This window comes from Rhinolophus ferrumequinum, chromosome 5 (assembly GCF_004115265.2).
Source record: "Rhinolophus ferrumequinum isolate MPI-CBG mRhiFer1 chromosome 5, mRhiFer1_v1.p, whole genome shotgun sequence".
NCBI classification, from domain to species: Eukaryota; Metazoa; Chordata; class Mammalia; order Chiroptera; family Rhinolophidae; genus Rhinolophus; species Rhinolophus ferrumequinum.
Genome location: NC_046288.1, coordinates 43,641,347 through 43,667,883, shown reverse-complemented (window position 1 = coordinate 43,667,883; position 26,537 = coordinate 43,641,347).

Here is a 26,537-nt window from a genome sequence, read left to right as displayed (position 1 = left end):
TACCTGGTAGGTCACTGACCACAAATAGGAAGGGCAGAAGGTTTGGGAGTGGAACTTTGCAAAGAAATTTAGAAAAGTGTCAAGATTCAGAGGTTTCAATATACACCATAGTTTTCCATCTATTGAGAATCCCCAAAAGTCAAGGTATATGGGAAAGTATGCTGAAACAATTCTAAGGACCGATCTCAATAATCTTTTCATTTCTTAAAACAAACAAACAAGCAAACAAATATCTGCATAAATCATTTTTTTCACAACAGAGCAATTAATGTCTATAAGATAACCTAAAGTGTTTTGTCAGTAAAGACTCTAATTATAATCTATTTTGTCATTCTTTGATTCATTAGTTCTCTAGGTGAACTTTCTCTTTATGTCAGGTACATGTATAAAAGTAATGCCAAGTCCTATAGACAATGCAAAAGCAACAACAACAACAACAAGAATAACAACAAATCTGTCTGAAAGGAAAATACCTGGGCAATATTCTAGCTATAAGGTCTTCATGACTCTGAATATCAGGCAGTTTATAGATTGTTGTTTTTTCTCTTTCTTGATGATTTTCCTCTCTGCTGTTTTGTCAACATGTTATATCAGTTTCAGTCTGAGTTTTAGGTACATGCAGGTCTTGAAATCTTCCTTTTTACTCCCTTCAGTTCTTAAATCCCCTTCAGAATTTATGGATGCCATTTAATATTATTATTCCTGATCTAAACAACTGTAGCACATCAGCTTTTATGATTTACTCAGGTACAGATACAACCAGATCTTTTTAAAACATATATCGATTTCATTTGTGTAAAAATTTATAAAATAAAAAGATGAAGGCAATAAGAAATAAATACAACAATATCAGGGGAGAAATCAAGAAAAGGGAGGTTCGTAGATAAATGCACGACATAATCAAATTAACAAGGATTTTTATAGTGGCGTTATTAATGAACTGCAATTTTACATTAGTCTCTCACAAAAAGAAATATGGGGAAGAAGTAAGGGCAATTATGCATTAATGAGGACTATGAAAATAGAATAGCAATATTGGAGAGCAGTAATGGAATTTTGTAAAGGAAAATTCCAGAAAGACAGCAGATAAAACAACATAATGATAGGAGCTAGCCAATTGATCTAGGGAAATTGCACCTGCTGACTTCTCTGCAGTACTAAAATTTCAATTTTCCTTATAAAAAACACAAAGAAAGAGAATATTATCATGATATAAATAAATTAGTCATTTTTATTTTTATAGGTCTTATAATTTTCAAGACTTTTTGTATTTACTTTTTTTTTTATGTAAGTATTTATCCCAAAACAACTCTGATAGAGATTTACAGATGGAGAAACTAGGGGATCATAAGAATTAAATAATGTCCCAAAGGTACACACGTCTATTAGAGCCAGAGCCATAGATCTGACCTTGAGTCTTCCCTTCCGATGCTCTTTATCTCTCACATGATCACCTAATCTCAACCCTGTTATGTTAACCAGGAACAATTTCATTCAATTTACATTTTCTTTCTAATTTTATTTAAGATGAATTTATTCCAAAATTGTCAGACTTTCTAATGTTATGCCACATTGGAAAAAAAAAATCACTTTCAAATCCAATTTATTTATTATTAGAAATGAAGTCAATAAAAATGATTTACTTTAGCACTTCTTTTGGCATTTATCCCTTTCTATATCTACAAGAGATTATCATCATATTTTTAAAGTGGTAAATTGTAACTAGAAGGAAGTCAGTGATATGTAATTGGTTCTTTCAGTAATATAGTACTTACTCTTCACATATGTTATAACAGTAAAACTGTTCATGCTTTTGTGGATATAGTTTCTCTGCACAGATAAGAATTATAATATGAAATGTGTTGGCTTTTTATGGATCTTGAGGAAAACATACTTTGGTAAAATTAAAAATAGAATAGAAGAATAAGGAATAGAAAATGAGATATAGATAGCTAAGCAGATGAGGCCACTTGCTGTTTTAATTATCACTAGCTTCCAAATCACAATTGCATTTTAAATGAGCTAATGATACAACTTCTATGTATAATCGTTTCTTTGATCAAAATTTCATATTGAAAAATAAAATGGAAAAAAGTCAAGAAGATGATGTATTTTTGTTGAAACTTGGAGAGTTTAATAAGTGGTTAAGTATCTTTCATCACACAGATGCCTTGAGGTGAACGATTTATAATCTAAACTAGAAAGGTAATGGAAAAGAAAATCCCATTGTTTTCCTTACACAATACGTTTCACGTCAAAGAGAAATGAAATGTAACAGTATAAGACTTTATGCTCAGGTGCTTACAATAAAAGACCTTGATTGTCAAAAATGTCATTATCATTGGAAGGACGATATTGGTCAAAAGAAACAATAATATTTCAGCAAGCTATTCCCTTACATCTGTAACTACCTCTGTAAGCATTTTAATTTTTTATGAAATTTTGAATGAGCTTTTCTTCAAAGAATTAAAGGCAACATATATAAAAGTAAATAAATCTTAACAATTTTAAAATTTAAAATATTGAAACAAAAATGGTAAAGGGAAGAGAAGGAAGATAAAGCATCAAATAGGGGATACATTATTCAAGAATCCTACTAACTGAGTAAATATCAGTAAAAAAAAAAAAAAGCAATACTGTCTATTTCCTAAGTGAATGTGTTTCATGTGAAGATTGCTTTCTAGAGTTTCTCAGGCAAAAGACTGAGAGACCCAAATTGGACACTCTGTGAGTATTGATTGCTTACTGCCTTTTTAAGTCTCTTTGAAAATGAATTGGTCAATAAAATTCCCCTTTGTTTGTTAGGGAGTAGGAAGGCAGTCAGGCCTTTAGGCAGAAACAATAACAGAGGGTAAGGAGTAAACTATTCCCCCCTTTCCCCATCTTAATGAAAACTTAAATTGGAAAGGTAAGAAAAATATGAATTCTCTTGATTTCAATAGTTTCTATACCAGGAGAAGCTGGTGTTAAAAGACACTTCCAAATCTTACAGGTATTTGCATTCAGATGTGATCACACAGATGCTGGCTGTCTCTGGGCAGAAGTCATCCTCAGAAATAATGTGTCACAGATTTTTCCCTAAATCCCCTAGCTGAACATCATCTGTGTCTAAACGTTTACATTTTTCTTCCTGGATAAGAAGATCGCTCAGCCTATGTCCATGATTATTACTTTGTTACTTAAATCAATTCAAAGTAAAACTGGAAAAAATGAAGGTCATTCAGAAATTGCATTACTGTGAATAAGGCTCGTCCTATTGGATACAAAGAGATAACCAGTGCCCTACCACGCTTATTTCTACTTGCTTGATCTCCTTAGAATTTGCAGCTTCCAAGTCCACTCAAACAGTTCAGCCCAACAGCAACCTACAGGAGGCCCTATATGTGCCTTAATCCAGACAATTTTTATGCTAAGCATTTCTTCAACAAAAATACAATACAGAAGAAACTATTAATGCTCATCTCTTGCTCATCCCAGAATAGAAAGCTGAGTGCCCTCTGACTGCCCTGGATCAGCCTGTGGATGTTTGTCACATCATTTATTTCTTAGGCCTCTGCTCCAAGAAAATATTTATTTTGAAATATATGAAATATCCATCACTACATCTTGAATTCCATATTGAAATATTTAAGTAGGGGAAGGACTGACACTTACTAGGCTCACTTATTAATTCTAATGACATCCAGGTGGGGTACCTATTATTAGCCTCTTTTTTTTTTTTTTTTTTTGAGATGAGGGTTATTTTCTTACTTGAGGCCACAGAGCCAGAAAATGGGGAAGCCAAGTTTGAGACCTCATTGACTACAAAGTCAGGCTGTTTCCTATAATTAAGTTGCTATACAGAAATTTGGGCTAAAGTTTCCATACGTACTGGATTATAAAGAAACCAATAAATGGATAGAGATTAGGAAAGTGAATTTATTAAAGAAATGTGATAAGATTGTGTTCATGAATTTAAATTTAAATCAATTGTTAGAAGTGTATGTATCCAAGGGAACCATTTCATAAAACAAAATTATGTGCACTTGATATATCATAGCAACTACTGAATAAAAGGGCACTTAGTAGCTGCTTAATAAATATATTATGATAGACATGAGCTTAATATTTTAATCTTATAACTACTATACAAGGTGCCACTCATTTCTGTTCCATTTTCTCCATCTATAGACATGTCTGTCCATGTACACCACTGACAACCCGATTCAAGAATTCATCTCTGTTCCTTCATTTCCTCATCGCATTTAGGTCCACCCCTTGCCAACTGATCCTCTAGTTCTCTTCTCTGAAATAGCTGTAAAACCAGTTCCTGGTTCAGAGTAGATTCTTAATACACATTTATGGCATGGTTTATGGGCTAGGTGTGCCCCATGGCAACTACTCTGCTAAGCAAGGAAAGATGAGTTAACTCAGCACTTAAAGGTCACTTTTTTTCTATCCAGTCAAATAATTGTGTTACAGAAAAAACATTTGAATGCACTGTTCTTATTTCACCACAGTTAACAAAGAAAAAAAAGTGGGCAAAAGAGAAGATATACTAAAAGCACCACATAAAAATTGAAATGTTAAATTTTGTGAAAACTGACCAAAATGGTACACAGCTGTCAGTAATAAAGTTTGTCATAAAACAAAACAGTATCGTAATTTTAAGGCAAATATTTTTGTATACTCTTATAATGAGTGTATAATTGTAATCTGCTTTTTATGTAGATTTATAATTTATAATGTTTGAGGTAATATTTATAAATTCCAAAGTAATTAGTCTAAGATTAAATTTCAAACCCTTCCCCAGAGTCCTAGCATCCAGAAGGGAACACCTACAAGACAGTAGTTCGGGGGAGGAACATCAAGCTCTATATTTATATTTTTCAAATATTTCCTGCATAGAAATCTATCCAGTAAAGTTTTATAAAAAAAGATTTTGCTGCTAGTATTTCAATCCAATTATGAAGGTTATTTTTCAAAAATGTTATTCAAAACTCCTTAAACATTTAGTAAATTATAATTCTCTTACACATATAAAGATCTTTTGAATTATTCAGTTTGTGAATATATAATAAAATATTTAATAACATTTAAAAATATTTAATGGACATCAAACTGAGCCTGATATATCTGAAAATATTACATAGTTCATGAATTATAAATGTTTCTAAATTTGCATATTCATCATTTGTTAAATCTTAGAATTTAACTGGTTACATTAAGATTCTGCATCAAACTATATATATGCTGTATTTGACAAATGCAGTTAGTTGAATGTGATGATTCATGATCAGACCCTGTACAGAGGACCTGGGTTCAAATCTTACCTCTGCCAGCTACTTGGGGGACTTTGGTTGTGGTGATTAATTTTGTGTCAACTTGATGGGCCAGGGAGTACCCAGATTAAACATTTCTGGGTGTGTTTATTAGGGTGTTTCAGCACGAGATTAGCATTTGAACTAATGGACTGGGAAGTAGATTGTCCTCCTCAATGTGGGTGGACATTATCCAATTTGTTGAGGACCAGAATAAATAAAGGGTGGAGGAAGGAGGAATGTCCTTTGTTTTCCTGCCTCATCTCATCTTCTTCAGCCCTTAGACTGGGATTTACACAGCTGGCTCCCCTGGTTCTCAGGCCTTCAGACTTGAACTGAATCACATCACCAACTTGCCTAGGTCTCTAGTTTGTCGACAGAAGAGCGTTAGACTTCTCAGCTCCCATAATTGTATGAGTGAATTCTTCATAATAACTCTCCATATATTTATTTCCTATTGGTTCTATTTCTCTGGACAATACTGACTAATACATTGGTCAAGTTATGAGACCTTTCTCTGTCTTAGTTTACTCATCTATAATATGGTAATAATAAAACAGTTTCCTATATAGGGTTATTGAAAGATTTAACAAGAGAATATATGTAAATTTTTCTTAGAATTTAATGGATTACTTAGAATAGTGTCTTGCAAGTATAACACTCATCACTTTGAGAGTGCTTGCTATGTGTCAGGCAGGTAAGTGTTAGCTGTTTTAACATTATGTATTTATTCATTAAAAAGAAAATGATGACACTGTGGTCACTTACTTTTCAATAACCACTGGCATTAGTATATTAAAAAGTGTTAGAGCCATCAGGTACCTATGAGAATGCAAGTGATAATGTCTTTTTATGATAAGGAATAACCTAGATAAGGTTATTAGTCATTAAATAGCTTTGAGTGTTTTTTTGGTTCTACTTTACTCCATATTTTGAGAATGTAAAATAAATGATATAGGGGATTTCTCTTAAAAATAACAATTCCACCATTGTATGAGATTGGGGCAAATCTTTTGATGATAAGTCACTTGTCTTGAATTTAATAGAGCAAAAGCAATTTTGCTTCCTTTATAGGACCAGCATTTTGCTCCTCATTATAGTAAGTAATGTGGCATTTTTCTGGCATCTATCTCAACCTTACAATCAGGATTATTATCTCATTAATTTCATAGTCTCTGCAAGACAGTCAACATAATCAACTCTCATAATGGAGAAACCGTATGGCAAAAAGTTGCAGTAATGTGTCTACAGTTTGAAATCAAAGAACGAAGCAGAGACTTGAATTTCAGTAAGGTGGTTATACCATTAATATTGTCACTTTATAAATATGACAAACTGATAATTATTTTTATTCTTGGAATATAGTATAGATTTATGTGTAAGTCATCAATAAGAAATATTGTGTGGTTTAGACACCAATCTCTAAATCGTTCTCTTTTCTCATTGCAGGACATTTGGCTATGACAGACTTGTCTGCCTATCTGCCTGTCTGTCTATCTACCTATCTTTTGATCTGTTTATCAATTTCATCTTTCTATCCTTCTATTAGCAATATATTCATTGTTTCTTACTCAAAATTACAAATTTGAATATGTCGAAAACTTGATTTTTTAAATTTACATTTATTTACAAAATTTTATGTTTCTTCTTTGCATTTTCCAAAAACAAACACTATTTTGGTCTATTTTTCTTTGCTAACTTCCATAATTGAACTCATGCTAAAACCATTCCATCCAGTAATTTCCTAAGTCATTCCAAGTATGTCAACATTTCTGTTTTAATATACCTTGTATAAAACTTTCTTCTGTCAAGAAATAAAGGGTTTTCAGTTTTCTCTTTAAAAGCTGTGTTTCTTATTCATATACAGAAATATTTTCTTAGGTAAAATTTTTTGTTTGTACACTTATCAGCAGAGGCTTCAGTTGGATGGGTGTTAAAATGGAAAAATTATTTTTTAAGAGCCCCTAATTAAGATTACCAGGAAGACTTAGAGCTTTTGTGAATGCATATAAGACCAAAGGCAAAGATATAAATGCATTATCATAAGCATCCTGAAGGATCAATACGATGTGGACAAATAGACGAATATATTTTTATTCCTGTTTACCATCCTACCCTTCAGAAGTTGAAAATGACTGAGTAAAGGATAAAGCAAAGCACAATGTTCTGCTTAATTTAAACAGAATCTCCCCAGATAATGGAATTGCAGCTTTCTCATTCTTTAAGAGCAATAAGACATGCATTTGGATTAAGAATTCCAGATCACCCATCAAGGGTTTTTCTAAAGCACAACCTCTATTATTTACTGCTGTGTTACTAGAGAATAAAAGCTCTACATTGCTCATATTTTATAAACTCATCACTGCTACTCAAAGATGTTTATCATGATGGTGATGACACATATTCTCCTCTTTATGTCTTTAGTGCTTGTACTAGTAGTCATGTGCATTCTTTCATTTCAAAGAATTGTGTGGTGTTGAAAACTGTTACTGAAAATACTTAAACCCACTTGATCCAACCCTTTTAACACAAAAGACTGTCTTTCAATGAAGACCAAGTATTTAATAGCAAATAAATATAGAAAACACTGTTGCTTTATTGGCCATATGTATGGCCAATACACTTCCAGTTTCCATTCTCACAAGTAAGGGGCTTAGAGGTTGTCACTCTGTCCTCATAATGAGTAAAAAGCTGAACAATAAACATCTCTTCTTAGATCTGTCAGAGAAGTAACACCACAGGGCAAATTGCTGTCCCCACAGTTGGAGAGACAGATAGTCTAGATACAGAGAATCACAACTTACTGCAGCAGAAATCGCTGAGTAAAACCATTTTCAGAATCCAATGCTGGGGTGGGAAAACCTAAACTTTAATTGATGAATTGTGGGTGGCTCAGAGTAAGCAGGTCTGTGAGTAAACAAGACTGCATTCATGGGGATGCAGTCATAGGAGGGTCCTCATACTTTTTATGAGTTTTAGCTCCAGGAGCTTTCCTGAATTCTCAGTGAAGACCAGAGAAAAAATTTCCATCATGCTTCTGGTGAGGGGAGAGGAAAAGAATCAGCTGTGAAACACACAAGAGCATTGTCTTCTTCATAGTAAGGCCTGTCCTCAAGAAACTATTTTACCAGAGCTTTATCAGAAACAGTATGACCTGAAGTAAGAGAAACACCCAACTCTAGCTCTCCCTAGCCTTCCATGTAGGGGAAAAGAAATGCCCAAATCCAGACACTGCTAGTCATCTTGTTCCACCTAAGTGGGTGAAAAAAACTGAAAATCATTTGTGAAACTATAGGCAAGAGGCACAGTTTAACTAAAAGTCTGCAAACTAGTCATAGGCGTATGCAATGCCTCCTTTCCCCGCATTTTACCACCACACCACCAAAGGCCTATTTACTGCAGTTCCTTTTACCCAGTGTATCATGTCTGGCCTTCAGGAAAAAATTACAAGTCATACTACAAAGCAAAGACACAGTCTGAAGAAACTAAGCAACATCAGAACCAAAGTTAGATATGGAAGAAATGTTGGGGTTATCAGACCAGTGATTTTAAAAATCTAAAATTAGTTCTCATAGGAAAAGCAGACAACATGCAAGAACAAATAGATGATGTAAGAAAGATAAAAATTCTACGTTTCAGAAAGAAATGCTCAAGATAAAAACATGGTAACAGAAATGAAGAATGTCTTTGATAAGCTCATTACTACATTGAACATGCTGTGGAAAGAATATCTGAGATTGAGGATATGTAACCACAAACTTTCAAAACTGAAAAGCGAAGACTAAAAAAATGGAGCAGAATAATCAAGGAGTAAGGATCACTACAAAAAAAGTGTAAAATATGCATAATAAGAGTACCGGAAGAGAAGAAATATTTGAAACAATAATAACTGAGATATTTTTCAAATTAATGTCAGATAACAAACCATAGATACAGGAAGTACATAGATGCAGGAAGATAACAAACCATAGATGCAGGAAGTACAAACAATGCCAAATAGGATAAGTGCCAAATAAACTACACCTAGGTATATCATACTCAAACTGAAGCAAATCAAAGATAAAGAAAAACTTGAAAGAAGCCCTACACACACAGAACAAATTTTACCTATCAATAATCAAAGGTAAGAAAACATCTGACTTCTCCTCAGAAACCATGCATGCAAGAAAAAAATGGAGCAAAATATTTAAAATGTTAAGAATTCTGTATTCTGCAAAATTATCCTTCAAAAGTGAAAAAATAAAGACTTCCTCAAATAAAAACTGACAAAATTTGTTGCCAGTAGAATTTTATTGCAAGAAATATTAGAAGAAGTTCATCAGAAAGAAAGAAAATTATAGGTTGAAAACTCAGATCTACATAAAGAAAGGAAGAACACAGGAGTAGGAAAAAATGAAGGTAAAATAAAAGCTTCTAGTTCTCCTATTTATAACTGATCTAACAGATAACTGTTCAAATTAATAATGGCAACAATATATTTGACTATTCATACGTATACATATTATGTATAATACATTTATGTATATTTATGTAAAAGTGAAATGAATAGCTACAATGAAATAAAGGGTAGGGCTGAGGAATTTGGATTATTTTGTTATTGTAAGGTACGTATGCTTCCCGTGAAGCAGTATAGTGTTACTTGCACGTGAACTTGGATTAATTGTAAAGTATATTGCAAACTTTAGGGCAATTACTGAAAAAAAAAAAAAAGAAAAGAAAAGTAGTGCAATTGATATGCAAGGACAGAAGAGAACATGTAATTATATAAAATGTTCAGTAAAAACTATAACAGGCAGAAAAAGAATGGAAGACAAAAATTGGAATAAAGAACAAGGTCAATGAATAGCAAATAGCAAATGTGGTAGATAATAAATAATCAAACTATATCAATAATTACTTTAAATGTCAGTGGTCTAAATACATCAGTTAAAAATCAGATTGTCAGAGTTGATCAAAAAAACAAGACTCAACTCTATAGTTATAAGAAACCCACTTTAAATAAAGACACATATAGATTCAAAGTAAAGGGATAGAGAAAGACATCCACATGACAACATTAATCAAAAGAAAACTGGAGTAGCTATATTAATTTCAGACAGAGCAAACTTCAGCTCAAAAAAAATTATTAGGGATTAGAAGGGCATTGCATAAGGATAAAGGGGTCAGTTCTCCAAGAAGACAAAGTAGTTCTCAAGTGGGCATGTGCCTAACAACAGAGCACTATGTGAGCACTATATGTGAGGCAGGGCGGCAAGACAGCTCAGTTAGTTAGAGCACGAGTTTTGAACAACAGGGTTGCTGGTTCGATTCCCACATGGGCCTGTGGGCTGCACCCTCCACAACTAGATTGTAGACAATGAGCTGCTTCTGAGCTGCCAAACGGGCGGCCAGATGGCTCAGTTTGTTAGAGCATGAGCTCTTAACAGCAAGGTTGTCGGTTCAATTACCACATGGGATGGTGGGCTGTGCCCCCTGCAACTAACATTAAAAACGGCAACTGGACTTGGAGCTGAGCTGTGCCCTCCACAAATAGATTAAAGGACAACGACTTGGAGCTAAAGGGCCCTGGAGAAACACACAGTTCCCCAACATTCCCCAATAAGAAAATTTAAAAAAAAAAGAAAGTTAAAAAAAAATAAAATATGTGAGGCAAAAACACATAGAATTGCAAGAAGAAATAGATGAATTTTCTATTATAGTTGGAGACTCCAACACCTTTTTATCAGAATGAACAGATTCAGCAGGCAGAAAATCAATAAGGACATACCATATGTCCCCGAAAATAAGATCTAGCCGGACAATCAGCTCTAATGTGTCTCTTGGAGCAAAAGTTAATATAAGACCCAGTATTTCATATTATATTATATTATATTATATTATATTATATTATATTATATTATACCTGGTTTTATATTATAGTAAAATAAGACTGGGTCTTATATTAATTTTTGCTACAAAGGACGCATTATAGCTTGGCAAGCTAAGTCTTATTTTTGGGGAAACATGGTAGTAGAATTCAAGAACACCAACATTCAACTGGATATAATTGATATCTATAGGATACTTCATTTAACAAAAAATACACATTCCTTTCAAACTCATATGGACATTCACCAAGACAGACTATATTTGGAACACAAAACACACCTTCACTAATTTAAAAGAATAGAAATCACACAATGTCTGCTTTCTGACCACAAAGAATTAAAATATAGATCAACTGCATAAGGATAGCTGGGAAATCCCAAAATATTTAGACTAAACATCACACTTCTAAATGATACAAGGGTCAAAAAAGAACTTTTAAGAGAAGTTAAAAACTATTTTAAACTAAGTGAAAATGAAAGCACAATTTATCAAAATGTATGGGATGCAGCAAAAGCAGTGCTTAGAAGGAAATGTATAGCATTGAATGAATATATCAGAAAAGAAGAAATATCTAAAAAAAAATAATAATAATAATCAAAGTTTCTACCTTAGGAAACTAGAAAAGACACAGCAAAATAAATCCAAAGTAAGCAGAAGAAAATAAGTAATAAAAATTAGAGCAGAAATCAATGAAATTGAAAATGGGAAATCAATAGAGAAAACCAATAAAACCAAAAGCTGGTTCTATGTAAAGATTAATAAAATCAATAAACCTCTAGCTGTGTTTAGCAAAAAGAAAAGAGGACACACATTACTAATATCAGAAATGAAAGAGAGGTATCACTACAAATCCTGTGGCCATCAAAAAGATTATAAAGGAATACTATAAACAACTCTATGCCCACAAATTTGATAACCTAGATAAAACGGACCAATTTCTTGAAAGACAGAATCTGTTAAAACTCAAACAAGAATGAATAGAAAATCTGAATAGGTCTATATTTGTTAAATACATTAAATGAATAATCAATAACCTTCCAAACAGAAAGTACCAGTTTCAGATGGGTTCTCTAAATATTTAAGGAAGAAATTATATCAATTCTATACAAACTTCATCAGAAGATAGAAACAGAGGGAATATTTCCTGACTTAAAACCAGACAAAAAAATGGCAAGAAAAGAAAAACACAGACTAATATTTTTCCTGAACATCAAAGCAAAAATCCTCAAAAAATATTAGCCAAATGACTCTAACAATGTATGAAAAAAATTATAGATTAAAAACAAGTGAAATTTATCCCAGGTGTGCAAGGCTGGTTCAACATTTGAAAAGTCAATAAACATAACAAATCACATCAACAGTCTAGAGAAGAATTACCGCATGATCATATCAATAGATGCATAAAGCACTTGACAAAATTCAACATGAATTCATGATAAAAGCTCTCAATAAACTAGAAATAGAGGGGGGGCTTCCTCAACTTGATAAAGAATATCTACAAAAAATCTGCAGCTTACATCATACTTAATAGTGAGAAATTCAAAACTTTCCCACTAAGATCAGGGAAAAGGCTATGACATTCTTTCTCACCACTGCATTTTAACATCATACTGGAAGCCCTAGCTAATGCAATAAGACAAGAAAAGGAATAAAAAATATACAGCTTGGGAAGAAAGAAACAAAACTATCTTTCTTCACATATGACAATCACACATGTAGAAAATTCAAAAGAACTGACAAAAAGCAAAACAAAATAAAACAAAAAACTCAAACCAATAAGCAATTTTAGCAAGGTTGTATAGTGTACAAGGTTAAAAGTCAATCATTTTCTTATATATCATCAATAAACATGTGGAATTTGATTAAAAACACAGTATAATTTATATCAGCACCAAGAAATAAAACACTTAGGAAAATCTAACAAAACATGTACAAGACCTACATCTATAAAACTCTGATGAAAGAAATTGAAAAACTAAATAAATGAAAAGATGTTGCACGCTTATGGGTAGGAAAACTCAATATTGTTAAGATAACTGTTTTTCCCAACTTGATCTATAAATTCAATACAATCCCAACCAAATCTCATCAAGTTATTTTGTGGATATTGATAAATTGATTCTAAAGTTTACATGGAAAAGCAAAAGACCCCAAATAGCCACAAAATATTGAAGGAGAAAAACAAATTTGGAGGACTGACACTATCAGACTTTAAGACTTACTATAAAACTACAATATTCAAGACTTACTATAAACCTAGTGTGGTATTGATGAGAGTAGACAAATAAATCAGTGGAACAGAGTAGAGAAACAAGAAACAAACCCACAGCAATTTAGTCAATTGATCTTTGGTGATACAATGCAATACAAGGCAATACAATGCAGAAAAAAATAGCCTTTAACAAATACTGCTATAATAACTGGCTATGCAAAAAAAAAAAAAAAAAGAAGAAGGAGAAGAAAGAGGAGGAGGAGGGAGAATCTAGACTCTCTTTGAAACACACCCAACTCTCAGTGCAGCATTTAAAAGCTGCCTAATAGCTTTTATCTGTGGAAATGAGTCATATACACTGTATTCGAGATTTTCCTTGATGGAAAAACAAGCTAATACAACTATTTTATCTTATTTCCAATATGCTTAATGGATAGATCATGGATCAACCAACTATGTATTGGTAAATAATGTTTCCTTGGAACACAGAAGTGTCCATTTATTTATGCATTATAGTTTTTTTATTTTAAATTAAAGTTTATTGGGGTGACACCTGTTAGTAATCTACACCACTAATCATCAGAGAAATGCATTATAGTTTTTGAACAAAAATGGTGGAGTTAAATAGTTTTGACAGTGACCGTACAGCTGGCAAAGCCTGAAATATTTGTTATTTGGCCCTTTTCAGAAAAAGTTCATAATCTATTTTCAGTTGAAAATCTTGTCATCTTCTACCTGAAAAGTGAACAAGTCATGGATGGTTCAAGTGATATAGTATTTTTCTTTCTTAATTTTCTTGACAATGTATGACATTGAAAATTTCACCATTAATCTTGGAAATACATTTGTGATAAATTTAAAGAGTAATCTCAATAGGAAGACTATGAGCTGAATTTTGCAAACTGGGTAACCTACACTGAGAGTTAGGAAAGGAGAGGTATTGAAAAACCTATCCTTTCCACATTTACTTTGTACAATAAAATGTTATCCTATTACTAAAGATAAACACACTGAGACCTAGAGAGGACATATAACATAAAATGCAAAATAGCATGCAACTGATCAATGGCAGAGTGAGGATGCAGACTTAGGTTCATCTAATTCCAAAACTTGCACCCTCTCTCCCATGTCATGCCACCTCCTACGTCTAACACACGTATGGAGGCAGCACTCAGTACTGCTTGTTGGTGCCAAGTAGCTGTGGATTTAGGTCCATGAGGATTATCCTAATTCCAATGGAAAATATATTATTCAAACTTTAGTATAGCAGGGTTTAACAGGGAAAGGGGATGTTCTTGTGGGGTTTCCAGCATTTCTGTGAACTAACAAGAGGGGAACTCTGCCTTCTTAGAATAATTAGAATGTAATTTCTACTCTTCTCCCAACCAGTTTCCCTTACTCTTCCAGGGAAAATGAATGCTTACTCAGCTCTTTCTTGTTTCTCTTGTCCGGATCAGGAACTCTGCAGGAAGCACAAGATCTTTTCCTGCTGCTTTCCCTAAAGCTGTCCTCTAGGGGAAAGCAGCATTTTTTCACCTGCTCTGAGTGTGATTGGGAGTGGTGTTGATTTAACTGAGGGAGGGGAGTCCAGGCAGCAGGTCAAAGCACAGTTAGGACTTTGGCTGTGTCACCATAGCTGTAATATTTTTATCTCCATCTTCTCTCCCTAATTTGGAGGAAAGTGAGGAATAATCTATCTGCCCACGCAAACTCTAAAATCAAATACATCATCACGTGCTCAACATCTTTTAGTCACAGGAGGCCTATACTCTGTTCTCATCTCAGACCGTTAACATTCTACTCTTCTCGAGGCACAGAATCTTATGACTAATAGGGATCTCAGAAGTCATTTCGTTTAGTCTTTCTTGCAGGGCATGATTCCACAAATGCCATCTTATCTATTTTAATTGGGGAATTTGTGTATGTTACCCATAAAACTGCCCTGCAACAGGAACATGAGCACACATTTGCTCTGCTTATCATGTCACAGTCCTTGAAGCTTTGCAAAATTCTGACCATCTCAAATGTGCAACGTTCCAATTGTGGCATTAGACACCAACTTAATTGTATTGGGGCATTAAGGGTTAGCACAAGAAACAAGATTTAGTGTCTTTGGTAGTCACATGGCCCTTTGAGATCCCTATTTTCAAGAAAAAAAATTTTTGAACCAACATAAAAGAAACTAACAAAATGAAGGAGGTTACTTGGAGTGGCAAAACCTTAAAAGTCTTTCCTCGTGGCCTCTGTGTCTACCAGAAATCATTTTTGGCTCACAAGTCACTCTGCCATGGAAGGAAGTTTGAAGGCAAGTAATGCAATAGAAGGTCTTCCATGCTCAATGCTGGTTTCTTGCCAGGGCTGGCTTTATGGGCATGTGACCTGTGCAGTATAATTTGGTTTTGGTTTTATACTCAGCTATCTCTATCTCAAAATTATTCTTAATAATTTTTTAACAAGGAAGTCCATATTTTCATTTTGCACTGGGATACACTATCAATGTAGCTGGTCCTGGTTCTTGCTAATGTAGACTTTTGTTCTGTATTACATTACCCAAATAACATGGAATGTGCTTGCTATATGTTTTGCTTTTAGAACAACTAAATTACTTTTAAAATCATTTGCTAATGAACAAATAAAAAAAACTTAAATGATACCAGTACTGAATATGTTTTAGGTTTTGTGTTTGTTTGAGTTTGGTGTCATTTTGGTTTGTTATAACTCTAAATAGTTTTTTAAAAAGCAGAAATAGGTAAATTCTTTTCTGTTGAATCTGGATAGATAAGGAAAGAGAATAGATTCATTTTTAAAACTAAAAAGAGTAAAGCCTCTGGATTTATACTCTTTTGTCTAAATTTGGGTAAATCACTTATAAGCTGTGTAACTTTGGGTAAATTAGTTAACTTCTCTGTGTCTCAATGACCACATCAATAAATAGAGGTAATGGTAATACTTGTGGAATTATTTTAGAAAAAAATGAGATATAAGTAAAACACTTAGCACAATGCTTAGAAAAAAGGAAAAGCTTAATATTGAGATATTAATACTCCCAACTGCCTAAATTCACTAGCAGAGTGCCCTGTAAGTGCTAAAATAAATATTCATGGAAATGTTACATTAAAAAATACTAAAAAAATATCTAGATATTTCCAAGAAAACGTTTTCACTGATTAGACTTTGTAATATATTGTCCTCTATGCTTCATTTGATACATTATTCTTTTAATAGTGATTCAGTAAATAAGGACCTTAGAATACTGACATTTTTTTATTACCTATAAAGTTCTCAAGTTTCCTTAAAAGAAAATATACATGAATTCTTTTAAATAATTTCCATCAGTTTTAAAAATTTAAAGAAATCAGGAGGATATAAAAACAACCAATAATTTGGGTTAAAGTGTCATTTTTAGATATGAAATTTATAAAGTTGACTCAAATGTATACTTAATAGTTGAAATGTGTTTGTGCATTGTCTATATCTACTCTGTACAGAATATAAACAATTTTAGACCATTATTTTTGATAAGAAATATTAAAAATTTCTTCAGGATTCACTTGATACAGAACTGGTGATCAGTGGACCTTTCTACAGGAGTTTGAGATTTGCTATAAAGGCTTTGAAAGCATAAAGCCTGCAAGGCAAATGAGAATTGATAATCATAATCCCAATTATAAGCCTAATAACACAGGGGTGATTAAATGTCATCCTCTTGGGGAGAAATAGATTGATTCTGTTTCATAAAGAGGGAGAAAACCTACATCTTGCTTAATATGGCATTAAATACATGGCTAAAGTTAGGTTTCAAGTGGAGGCTGGTGAATTGAGGACAGATAGTTAACTACTTCTCTGAGGTATGAGCACTTACCACATGCGGAGGTGGCTATATGACTAAGCATCTAATTTGGTGTTACCACATTTTAGCTGCTGAATAGATATGATGTTCTCTTTGTTTCCAACCTTCTAGTAACCACCTAATTAATTAGATTTTATCATCACATCTCTCATGTCACTACTAACAACACCCTTTTGTCAACCCAAGATACACTCTCTCTATCTTTTAAACAGCTGACTTTCATGGCCCTGCAACCTTTCAGTGGCCATCAGAAAGTTCACCCGTACCTGGGTACCATCACTCTGTCTTCCTCTGCTTTCAGCCAGCTTCGTTTCTCTAACTCTTAGAAATTAGTTTAAAAAACAAAACAAAAAACAATTCTAGCCAATGGATGCAGCAGCACTTCCTCTTTCGTGCGTATTCGGTGTACTCTGGAAGTCACTAAATGGAGGATGTTAAGGGCTGAAATTCAGTATTTATTTACTTATCACAAACCCATTCTCACCCACATTTTTCTCATTTGACCATTGTTTAGGAAGGGAAGTAAAACGCTGATCTCATTTTTTCAGGTTGTCTGTTATAAATATTTTTATCACATTGTAATTATAACATAAATATTATACTGTTTAATAATTCCCAGAGAGGCTACCAAATAATCATTTCAGTACAACAGGTTTAGTTTGCACCAAGGCAGATTTGTAACAGGACAGAAATAAATATATGTCCTCATTATCCACTTTCTTCAAAGGTGAGCAATACTCCCAAATAATACAAATAATTGAAATACTACCTATGTAACTAAAGAAAGTTTTGTTTTATTTTGTTTTCAGCCAAAGGTATTAATTGACTTGATTTATCCATTTCAGGTTGTTGATTCACAAAAACTGAGAGGTCAAATAGAAAACATGGACAGTAATAATTAAAAAATAAATTTAATGGTTAAAATGATAAAGTTGTTCATTTAATTGGTGCAGTAATCAATGTTTATTTTCTATTTCTCTTTCTTTATTTCAGGATGAATCAGACAGTGGAAAACCCCAGTAAGTACATACCTTAAGGAACCACAGGTTTCTTTCTACTTCCTTATTACTAAAGGGAAGTCAATTGCTGTACATTTGAAAACGTCTGTATAAGCCAGAGTAGTATATATATTTTTTCAATTTATATCATACAACCAATTAAACTAGGCTGTGGAAATATGAACCAGGTTTTGCTATTGTTCTTTTCTTTATGAAATGAAGTATACAGAGACTTTAAAATGGGTGATTGTTTTATCCAACTCCATAATATAAATTTTAAAGAATTAGGATCCCTGAGTCCTGATACTATACCTCTTCCTTTAGGCCTTGTTGCTCAGTGCATGCCATAGAATTATGTTAATATTCAATGATACAAGTAAGGTTTTAGAGTAAAATGAAATATACCTAATGTATTAGCTGTAAGTTCAACAAATTATGATACTGTAATCCTGTTTAGCAAATGGAGAAAGAATAAAGAAAGAAGAAGGAGAAAGAAGAAGAGGAGGAGGAGGAGGAGGAGGAGGAGGAGAGGAGGAGGAGGAGGAGGAGGAGGAGGAGGAGGAGGAGGAGGAGGAGGAGGAGGAGGAGAAGAAGGAGGACAAAGAGAGAAAAGAAAGCTATAGTACCAGAGAAGCATTGTTTTGAGCATGATGTTTGTCAGCTAACTAGGAAACAATGCATGACATATGTGCTCATAGTGTGTACAATCTGTTTCTTTGTGAGGTACTCAACCTTCCTGATTATTCCGTGCTCTTACAGTTTCTCTCTCTCTCTTTTTTTTAGTCAACATTACAGTTCCTAGATGTCATACAGATTCACTGTTTTTAAGATTCTGTTTTATCAAAAAAGAGAAACAAAAACATTAAAATATAGGCTGCAGGATACTAGGTCATTTTAAAAATCAATAATAAATATTTATTATAATTATATACATAGATAATTAAAGTCACACATAAATATGTAAATTTTAGAACATCAAACTTTTTAACTGCTTAAGATTTTTAGACCTCACAAAATGTTTGGTATCATTAATGGCAATCCCAGTGGCTTTAAACTTGGGGTTGTAATGGTGATTGGGTTTTACTGGACAATACTTTATTTGGAAAAAAATAATAACTTCTTATGAACGGAAATAGTCTCATATTCTGAGTGCTTTTGCTTCTTTTGTCTGGGACCTTGTTTCTCCTCCTACTATAATCACTTTTAATTCTCTTTTGTTAGTGTATTTTAAAAATATAATCTAAGCCTTGAACCAAACTCTTCATTTACATTATTATTACTGTTTTTCTGTACTTAAGATTCAAATAACTCATTTTTTAAAGTCCAAAGTATTCTGATTTATACATCTCTATAACAAATATCATGGGTGGCTCTTGTTCCACGTATACTAAAATTTGAAATAGCCAATAAAGATTATCAACCATTTTGACCTAATGCACTAGGACTTTCTAAAAGCTGATGTAGCGTTTGAACTTCCATTTGTGAGTTCTTTGGGTTGGTTTTGGTGCACGTCAGGCTGTACAGTGACCTACACAAAATACTTAAAATAAATGCTGCTGGAGATAGATATCAGCACATAAGCCTATGACTTCTGCTTTTCAACATTATTTTTCCATTTTAAAAGCATAAGCTTTTTATGTGTGCAGGCACAACATATCTGCAATTATATAATTACATGATGCATAAGCATAATATTGAAATTACAGACGCTCCTTCATGCTCATTTAGCTGACAGTGTAAAAAATTCTACCATTCCATCAGTTCATTGGAAGCAGCCAGAAGATTAAAATATTCATGTCTGTTCTTAAGCTATTAATCAAAACGGTCAAAAGACTAATTTGTATTACTTCACTCCAACTTATTTTTTAATGTTCTTTTCGCAAAAACATTTTATAACTGTCCAATTAAATTCAGTATTCTGCTTATGTGTTTTTATTAACTTTATGCTAAAATACAGACTACTAGTTATTTGAATTTTTGATAATTCTACTAAATAAACACATAAATAAATATTATTTGACACTTCTTTCCTAATTCTAGGTCCAGAATTGAATACCAAAAGCAGAAAGGCCAGAACAAAATATAATCAGAAAAGAAAAATGAGTGGTAACATCCCCAAATTTTGCAGAGCAAAAATAGATAAATTATCCCCAAGTTCTGGGTCAGTGACAATAGTACCTAAGTGCCTTGGATTTCATTCAGGCATTAGACTTTTAAGAGAAAAGTCTTAAACTGTTGTTTTCATCTTTTAATCAGACATTCAAATAAGGTGATATATTATAAAACCTCAATGTAGCTTTTCTTTTAATTTCCTTTTTGTAGATTAGAAGACACAAAGAAGGATATGTGTATGTGCCCTCTGCTGGCAAAGTTAAGATCATAGTCTCTAGAGACAATAGAAACAAAATCCTGGAAGCAGAACAGCACATTATATTCTAAGGCCTTTTACAGAAAGCAAAATAGATTTGAATTAATTAAGTGAATATCTAGAAAGAATTGTGGATGCATTTGCTATTGCAGTTTATAGCCAGGCTGAATGAAGTTACTGGAAAGTAAAAATGTTATATTCTACTCCTAAAAATGTATACTAATTTGTGAAAAAACTAATAAAGCTTAAATATTTAGTTTAGCTAATTCCATTAAAGTTGTAGAAGACAAAATAAAGCTAAATGACTTTAAGATATTAATTGAGCTTTGTAAATCTGACAATAATTATAGTCCATTTGTCTCTCAGTCATAAATGCTACATAAATAGAATAGAATATTAATCTGAATTGAACTGACCTAACATTTTCATCTTTTTAAAGTCTCAGAAAATAATATATATAATGAATTTGTATACCCCCCACAACTTGAAGAAGCAAGATTTTTAAAAATAAAAATTCAAAAAAAAAAAATCTACTCCAGAAATTTTATAAGACATCAACAAATAGTCCCCAAACTGAAAACTCTTGCAGAAAAAATAAATGGGTAATAAGGAAGTGATCAATGCATTAGTGTCAACTCAGGAGAATGTGACAAATGGTATCCTGAAAGAGTTGATTTGGGGCCTGGTGTTGGTGTATCTTCTCATCAAGTGTCTAGATGATAAAATACAAACATATTCTTTAAACTTGAAGTGGCATTAAGGAGCCGAAGACTGATTTAGTGACAACTTGGAAAATGATTTTTTGGAGGTAAAAACTGCCTCAGGAATTAATCCACCCAAAGTTGCTTAGTTTGCAAAGAGGAAAGTGGGGCCCAGAATGACTAAGTAAGGTCAAAAAGACTGGAAGAAACAATATTTGAAAAATGAAATAATCAGATATAGAATATAGTTCAATAAAGACAATTGTGGAGCTGTACATTGTGGAGGAAAGACAAATGAAATATCCCCTAAATCTCACAGGAAAATTATTTAGGGTCATAGTTTACAACAAATTGTCCATTAGCTGAGAGTAAAGTATACATTAAAACAGAACAAAGCAAAACAAAAAAATGACATTAACAGATTGAAGGGTATTATAAAATGAGGGAAACGTATAGCAAAAAAAAAATCTAATAAATGTATATAAAGGGTCAGGGAATCTATTCCTTATGCTGCTACCAGTTAAAATTTTCGATCAGTTTATTTATCTATTTGACCCTCACTTTCTAAATATATAAAATGAGCAGGTCAATTATGTGAGGATCACCTATTATTACCTTCTTATGAACTACAAAGTAATAACTGTCACACCTACTGAAAGTGGGTTTCCTCTGCACATAAGGGGTACACACAGTGATGCGCTATCTTAATTTAAAATTATAAGATTCTGAATTTGAAGAATAGTCACAAAACTAATTAATAGGTTGGAAAGAAATTGGAGATTTTTAGAGAATAAGAGGTAAGGGAGAAAATATAGAAAAGGAGAAATGTGGTGAAGTCATGTCACCACAGAATTTCATAACTAGAATAGCAAATAGTCCCATTTTTTCCTTTTAAGTATGAAGAAATCGTGAGTGGGAAAGTTAGATGACGTGATTAAAGTTAAAATCAGGAAATGGCAGAGAAGTGGAAACCAAGTCTGTTATTCACATTGCCCTTAATACGGTAACAAACACTTCTCCATTACTGTGGCTAGAATGACAGGCCTGATGAACAGAGAAATTAATTCCAAAACATTCTCTCTATATCATTTTCAGGGGGAAAAAAAGTCCACAACAACTTAATGTCTAGCATCTAGCAGTCTGGATGATCAACGGAAATTATTTGACAATCCATTTCCTATATTTTAATTAATTTATTTTTCATTTGCACTTGACTTTCATATTTTCTTAATGGTGTTTGGTAGGTGTCAGCTTGTTAATTATAGCTGTGGTTAATTTTTCAATATTAGATGAAATTTTCTGAGAGTAATGGAGTGTATTTTACAGAAATATACTGACTTTACCAGATAGTCACATTAATAGTCAACGAATCAGAGTGTAGTGGGCAGTAACACTGATGGTTATCAGTGGGTTTCTTTCTTACCATCCTAGCCCCTTTAACAGACAACCAACCAACCTATTCAGGTTTCATGGTTCTGTTTCCCTGAAAAAAAATATTTTGTCTGCCAAAAATTAATGTTGAAGAGATACGCAATGATTTTATTACATGTGGGAAATACATAGAAAAATAAACAAAATCTCTAGGACAAAGGAACTTGCCATTCTTGATAAGTGAGAAGAAAAAAAAAAAAAACGTAAAGGGCCATTTGCCAGATGGAAAGGTGGTGCTGCAAGATGTAAAACTGTCTTGAGATGAGGAAATGCAGCAGGGAGTATGACACAGTTGGCTCGGAGGAAGAACCATTCAGATGGAGTCTCAGTTCTGATGAATATAACAAAATACATTTGAGCCATGTAGTAGCACATAGAGGCAATAGGAACTCAAGGGATGACAGCTTAGTATCAGATGGAAAAGCATAAAAAAGAAAACTACAGATATAACTATAGGTATTCACATTTTTTGTGAAGATGTTGGGAAGGCTGAAAGCCAAATCTGAAACGATGTGTAAAACCTACTAGCAGGGGTTGCATAACTGAGGCATGATCAGGTCCTACTAACAGGTTGTCCATGCTGTTTGCAACGAACCATAAACTTTGGCAAAATCTTAAGCACACTGAGTAAAGGGGAGTATGGCTGCTATGTGGGTCTGAAAAACAAAAACACAGTTGTAAATCTTCCACTTAAATATTTATACAGAGCTGAAGTTTCTAGAATAGAGTGAGGCTTCCTCTTGGAATAGTCAATTCTCTAGGAGGGATTTCTACAGGGAGGCATGCTCTGTAGTATTCTACTTTCAGAAAGAAGAAGCAGACAAGTCTTACTGCCAGTGAAAATTTTGCTAATGGTCAGCTTTGCAGGCCCTTTTTCCAGTTAGCTTTGTAGAGACAATGTAACTGCTTTTTAACCTCATTTCAAATATCCAAGAAGTGCTCTGGGGAACCACAGCTGACCACCCACCTCCAGAAAATTATTGGAAGTTCCATGCTTTATTAAGATTAAAGATACTCGGTTTTATATTCTTTTTTCCCCCATTGTCTAGCTTATTTTGGTTTCCTATGAAATTTGGTGGTACATAGTAGTTAGTTATCATAATACTTATTATTAGTGATTTTCATATTTTTAAAAGTAAATTACAATGTTCAAGTTAAGTAAGCTTCTACAGTCAGACGTGATTTTTAATTTTTTAAAATTAAATCAATTTTACCAAATAGCCATATGAAATGGAAAAAATCATGGCCTTTGCATTCAGGCAGATCTATTTTTACAATAAACTTCTTCTTGGTAGATAAATACCGAAGGTATTGGGCAACTTTAGAACCAAAATTCTATAGATTTTGATCAACAGCACCAATTGTTTCTGAAAGCTTCAGATTGTTTCCTACCATAGTTCATTAACAACAGCTTTCAAACAGCTATCTTCCATAAACTTGATCATACTCTCCCCCAGCTCTGTCTTTGTCCCTACACCAACCACTCCGTCCCCTAACAGCTGAGTATTTCTCTATCACTTGTATAGAGCTGCAGGTGAGAGGATGGGCTCAGGATGACATAATTAATACTGGTGGCACAGTACCAGAGGGGCTTCCAAACTTTCACCTCTTAATTTGAGGCCTCATTTCCTGATAATTCAAGAAAGTCTTTATTCCCTTGAGAAGAAACAAAATGAAGTTCATATTGCAGTACAACCTAACCCATAATACTCTAACCAGGCATGTAATAAATTGTAACATTATAATTAACCCACCTGTATAATCTGTCCATGCTACTAAAACAAACGAAAAAATACCATCAACTGGGTGGCTTAAACAACAAACGTGTATTTATCACAGATCTGGAGGCTGGGAAGTCCAAGATCAGGGAGCCAGTAGACACAGTGTCTAGTGAGGGTTCACCTTCTGGTTCATATGCAGCCATCTTCTCACTGTGCTCTCACACGGCAAAATGGGCAAGGGATCTCTGGGGGGAATCTTTTGTAAGGACACTAATCCCATTCATAAAGGCTCCACTTTTATGACCTAATCACATCCCAAAGATCCACTTCCTAATACTATCACACTGGAGATTAGGATTCTGGGGGCACACAAACATTCAGTCTGTAACACCACTACTACTGTTTACTTCTGCTCACAGCATCTAGATAATAGATTACTTTTTCCTATCTGTTCTTGAAGCTTTCCTCTCAATATTTAATGGCAGGAGATATTTAACAAACAATCTGATTCATCTGTTTGTGTTACGTGTCCAGGCTTTGGCTTGATTTAAAGTCTTACTAAGAACATAGAACCCATAAAACAATACAATTGTGACATCTTGGCTGCTCTTACCAGAAGAAGAGAAAAAAAGATGCTGGGAAAGCCTACGAAACAAGTCTTCACCTTCAGCTTCTGGCTGCTAAACTGGAGGCAATCCACCCATTTTTTTTATCACTTGGATGGTTGAAAACGTGTCCCTTCCTTAGCACGCACACTTCATTTTTTTCTAGTTGGTAAGCCATAAATTTATAATTTACTCTCTGTAGCCAAGGAAATTGGCTACAATCAAAGCTTTCTCTAAATGGAAAAGAAGAAATGTATCCTAAAGATAAACCTAGATAAAATATTCTTCCCTCAAAATCAATATGCAACCTTGGAACTCATAATAGTTGAGTTAAATGAATACAAATTATTGCTCTAAAGAGATATTAATTTGTAACAAGAATAGCAATAACACATGTCCACTGACTAATAAAATGAATCTCCCATATAAGTATGTACATTTTAGTAATGTCACTATTAAACTTAAACATGTGACAGATTAGAAACACTTTGATTTTCAATGGTATCTTTAGAAATACAACAATGAGAATAAAATACATTTAAATATATTTTAAACAGTGAGGACTGCCTTTTCGGTAAGATAAGAGATGAATGGCAAAAACTAACTTTTCTTGTAAATAACCCAAAGGGTGATCGGAACAAAGTCATTTTAAACACAGATTAGGGGTTATTCTAAAGGCTAAAATAAGAAACAATACACTTTTGAAACAGATAATCAGAGACAGCTGAGCATTTTCTTGTAAATAGATGCTATTATTAATGTGCTAACAGTTAGTAATATAGGCAAAATCTATAATTCTAATAATAAATAAACAACATAGGTTCTATTTACATGCTTAATCACTAGTGGTATATTGAAATAGAAGAAATAATTTTTTAAAAACTTTTGTTTCTAAAACAGATAATGATTTCTACTCTCATTTAATGTCAATAAAAACAGTTTGTTCATAATAATCTGTGTATAAAATATAGCTAAAAAACACATTTCATTTTAGGGCTGAAAATAATTTATACTGTCTATTATTTTCAGATCAAAATATAAATCAGGAAAAATTGTGAAAAAATAAGCTGCAGTTCATTGTGAACACATTTGAATGTTTTACAAAAAAGTTTTCCACTGTAATAGAAATTTAAAATACCAGATTTAAATTGTTTCAAACAAAAGGTATTGGTACAAAATGCACTATAGGAGAGATTATTGCAGGGTTCATCAAGAGAATAAAATCCCACCTTTGAATTACCTCACACTGAGGATATTAAAAATATAAAATGATTGCAGGTACATTTGAATTCATCTTCGTTCCACATAGATTGCTTGTAAAGAATACTTATACAGCAGTAAGGGCCTGTGGACTCACTCTGCCACAGAATACCCACTAGGGTCACGGCTTGGACAGCTCCCCAGACCAGTAGTAATTCATACAGAAATCTGTCTGGCTGTCGGATATTAGGAAAACCACTCAACTTTGCTGGTCTGATATTCC